The sequence below is a fragment of the Arachis hypogaea genome, chromosome 11 (assembly GCF_003086295.3).
Source record: "Arachis hypogaea cultivar Tifrunner chromosome 11, arahy.Tifrunner.gnm2.J5K5, whole genome shotgun sequence".
Classification (NCBI taxonomy): domain Eukaryota; kingdom Viridiplantae; phylum Streptophyta; class Magnoliopsida; order Fabales; family Fabaceae; genus Arachis; species Arachis hypogaea.
The window spans coordinates 56,668,170-56,672,831 of record NC_092046.1 but is presented as its reverse complement, the minus strand read 5'-3'; the positions used below and the strand labels follow the sequence as shown (position 1 = coordinate 56,672,831).

General features: G+C 38.5%; 1 non-coding gene across 1 annotated transcript; it reads right to left on the bottom strand.

Annotated features, from left to right (window-relative positions):
• Nucleotides 1–2,383: 2,383 nt before the first annotated feature.
• LOC112724835 (small nucleolar RNA R71) lies at nucleotides 2,384–2,491 on the bottom strand. The gene has a single exon (XR_003163979.1). It is a non-coding gene; the product is annotated as a small nucleolar RNA R71 (small nucleolar RNA).
• Between the last annotated feature and the right edge of the window lie 2,171 nt (nucleotides 2,492–4,662).

Below are 4,662 nucleotides of genomic sequence, written 5' to 3'. Positions count from 1 at the left end.
CCGTGCGGTGACAGCGTGCGTAGAACATTTTCACTGAGAGGATGGGAAGTAGCCATTGACAATGGTGATGCCCAACATAAAGCTTGCCATGGAAAGGAGTATGAATGATTGGAAGAAGGCAATAGGAAAGCAGGGGTTCAGGAGGAACAAAGCATCTTCATACGTTTATCTGAAATTCCTACCAAGGAATTACATAAGTATCTCTATCTCTATCTTTATTTTATGTTTTATTTATCTTTAATTATCAATCCTCCATAACCATTTAAATCTGCCTGACTGAGATTTACAAGATGACCATAGCTTGGTTCAAGCCGACAGTCTCCGTGGGATCGACCCTTACTCACGTAAGCTATTACTTGGACGACCCAGTGCACTTGCTGGTTAGTTGTGCAGAATTGTGACAAAGTGTGATTCACGTTTGAGAGCTCCAAGTCTTTGGCGCCATTGTTGATGATCACAATTTCGTGCACCAAGTTTTTGGCGCCGTTGCCGGGGATTGTTCGAGTTTGGACAACTGACGGTTCATCTTGTTACTTAGATTAGGTACTTTTCTTTTTATTTTTCAGAATTTTTAAGAATGAATTCTAGAGTTTCAAGGTAATGTTCTTATCATCACAAAAGCTAATTGATCATCATCAATTTAGTTGCTGAATGTAATGTCCTGCTGAAGCTTGGCTAGCCATGTCTAATTTTTTAGACTGAAGCTTTAGACTAACATTGCATGATTCCTGGAATTCTTATTAAAAGTTTTGAATCTCTTTATTCTCTTTTCCATATGATTTTCAAAAAATCACAAAAAAATTTATAAAATCATAAAAATCAAAAATATTTTATGTATCTTAGTGTCAATTTTTAAGTTTGGTGTCTTGCATGCATTGTTTATTTGATCTTAGTTGCATTTTTTATTGTTTCTCATCATTAAAAATTCAAAAATATGTTCAAAATTGTGTCTTTTCAAGTCAATAATATAGAGAATTAAAGATTCAGAACATTCAGCAGAGGAATTAAACAGCAAAAGCTGGGCGTTCAAAACGTCCAGTGAAGAAGGAAAACTGGCGTTTAAACGCCAGCCAGGGTACTTGGCTGGGCGTTTAACGCCCAAAAAGGTATCATTTTAGGCGTTAAACACCAGAATGGATACCATTCTGGGCGTTTAACGCCAGAAGGACACTAGAGGGAAGATTTTGTTTTTAATTCAAATTTTTTTCAAATCTTCATAATTTTTCAAAATCAAAGCTTTTTCAAATCATATCTTTTCAATCATATCTCTTCAAAATCAATTTCTTTCCATTTTTTATTTATTATTATTTTCGAAAATCCTTGCTACAATTAATGATTTACTTCAAAATGTTCAAGTTGTTACTTGCCTATTAAGAAAGGATCAAATTTTAAATTTTAGAATCATATCTTTTAATTTCTTGTTAGTCAAGTAATCAACTTTAATTTTAAAACTTTCTTTTTTTAATTTGATTTTCAATCATATCTTATCAATCACATCTTTTTCAAAATTAATTTTCAATCATATCTTTTTAATTTCTAATTTCAAAATATTTTTCAAAATCAATTAATTTCTTTCCAATCTTAATTTTCGAAAATCTCAATCAAATTTTCAAATTTCTTTTTATTATTTTAAAAATCTTTTACTTTAATTTCGAAAATTCTTCCCCTCTTCTCACATCCTTCTATTTAAGGGACTAACACTCCTCCTCAAGGTGCAATTCGAACGCTATCCTTCTTGATAAGTTCGAATTCTCTTCTATCTACCTTCTCCTTCTATTCTTCTTTTCCTCTGACACTTCAAGGAATCTCTATACTGTAACATAGAGGATTCCATACTTTCTTGTTCTCTTCTCTTGCATATGAGCAGGAGCAAGGACAAAAGCATTCTTGTTGAGGCTGATCCTGAACCTGAAAGGACCTTGAAGCGAAAGCTAAGAGAAGCTAAAGTACAACTCTCTGTAGAGGACCTAACAGAGCTTTGGCAGCCGAAAACAACAACAATGCCAACAATGCAAGGAAGGTGCTTGGTGACTTTACTGCACCTACTCCCGACTTCTATGGGAGAAGCATCTTAATCCCTGCCATTGGAGCAAACAACTTTGAGCTTAAGCCTCAATTAGTTTCTCTAATGCAACAGAATTGCAAGTTTTATGGACTTCCATTGAAAGATCCTCATCAGTTCTTAGCTGAATTCTTGCAAATCTGTGATACTGTCAAGACCAATGGGGTTGATCCTGAGGTCTACAGACTTATTCTCTTCCCTTTTGCTGTAAGAGACAGAGCTAGGACATGGTTGGACTCACAACCTAAAGAAAGCCTGAACTCTTGGGAAAAGCTAGTTAATGCCTTCTTGGCAAAGTTCTTTCCACCTCAAAAATTGAGTAAGCTTAGAGTGGAAGTCCAAACCTTCAAGCAGAAGGAAGGTGAATCCTTCTATGAAGCTTGGGAAAGATACAAGCAATTGATCAGAAGGTGTCCTTCTGACATGCTTTCAGAATGGAGCATCATAGGTATCTTCTATGATGGTCTGTCTGAACTGTCCAAGATGTCATTGGACAGCTCTGCTGGAGGATCTCTTCATCTGAAGAAGATGCCTGCAGAAGCTCAGGAACTTATTGAAATAGTTGCAAATAATCAATTCATATACACCTCTGAAAGGAATCCTGTGAATAATGGGACAAATCAGAAGAAAGGAGTTCTTGAAATTGATACTCTGAATGCCATATTAGCTCAGAATAAAATATTGACTCAACAAGTCAATATGATTTCTCAGAGTCTGTCTGGAATGCAAGCAGCAACAGGCAGTACCAAAGAAGCTTCATCTAAAGAAGAAGCTTATGATCCTGAGAACCCAACAATGGAAGAGGTGAATTACATGGGAGAACCCTATGGAAACACCTATAATCCTTCATGGAGAAATCATCCAAATCTCTCATGGAAGGATCAACAGAGACCTCAACAAGGTTTCAACAACAGTAATGGTGGAAGAAACAGGTTTAGCAATAGCAAGCCTTTTTCATCATCTCCTCAGCAACAGATAAAGGATTCTAAGCAGAGCCACTCTGACTTAGCAACTATAGTCTCTGATCTAATTAAAACCACTCAAAGTTTCATGACTGAAACAAGGTCCTCCATTAGAAATTTGGAGGCACAAGTAGGTCAGCTGAGCAAGAAAGTTACTGAACTCCCTCCTAGTGCTCTTCCAAGCAATACAGAAGAGACTCCAAAGAGAGAGTGCAAGGCCATAAACACATCTCACATGGCCAAACCTGGAGAGGAGGAAGAGACAGTGATCTCCACTGAGGGAGACCTCAATGGACGTCCACTGGCCTCCATGGAATTCCCTGATGAGAAACCATGGGAATCTGAGGCTCACACAGAGACCATAGAGATTCCATTGAATTTACTCCTGTCATTCATGAGCTCTGATGAGTATTCTTCCTCTGAAGAGGATGAAGATGTTACTGAAGAGCAAGTTGCTAAGTACCTTGGGGCAATCATGAAGCTAAACGCCAAGTTATTTGGTAATGAGACTTGGAAGAATGAACCTCCATTGCTCACTAAAGAACTGGATGACTTGACTAGGCAGAAATTACCTCTGAAGAGACAAGATCCTGGGAAGTTCTCAATACCTTGTACCATAGGCACCATGACCTTTGAGAAGGCTCTGTGTGACCTAAGGTCAAGTATAAACCTCATGCCTCTCTTTGTAATGGAGAAGCTAGGGATCATTGAGGTACAAGCTGCAAGAATCTCACTGGAGATGGCAGACAATTCAAAGAAACAGGCTTATGGACTTGTAGAGAATGTCTTGGTAAAGGTTGAAGGCCACTACATCCCTGCTGATTTCATATCCTAGAGACTGGTAAGTGTATGGATGAATCCATCATCCTTGGCAGACCCTTCCTAGCCACAGCAAAAGCTGTAATTGATGTTGACAGAGGAGAATTGATCATTCAAGTGAATGAAGACTCCCTTGTGTTTAAAGCTCAAGGATATGCCTCTGTAACCATGGGGAGAAAGCATGAAGAGCTTCTCTCAATACAGAGACAAACAGAGCCCCCACAGTCAAACTCTAAGTTTGGTGTTGGGAGGCCACAACCAAACTTTAAGTTTGGTGTTGAACCCCCACATTCAAACTCTAAAGTTTGGTGTTGGGAGGCTCCAACATTGCTCTAAACATCTGTGAGGATCCATGAGAGCCTACTATCAAGCTATTGACATTAAAGAAGCGCTTGTTGGGAGGCAACCCAATCTTTAATTATCTATGTTAAATTTCTATTTTCTTTTGTTATTTTATATTTTCTGTAGGTTGATGATCATGTGAAGTCACAAAAAACAATTGAAAAAGCAAAGATAGAAGGAAAAACAGTATTAAAAATAGAACACCCTGGATGAGAAACTTACTGGCGCTTAAATGCCAGTAAGGGTAGCAAAATGGGCGTTAAACGCCCAGTCTGGCACCATTCTGGGCATTTAACGCCAGAAATGGGCACCAGATTGGCGTTTAACGCCAGAAATGGGCACCAGATTGGCGTTTAACGCCAGGAATGGGCAAGAAGCTGGCGTTAAACGCCAGAAATGGGCAGCAGCCTGGCGTTTAACGCCAGGATTGGCAGAAAGGGGCATTTTTGCATGCCACTTGGTGCAAGGATGAGATAT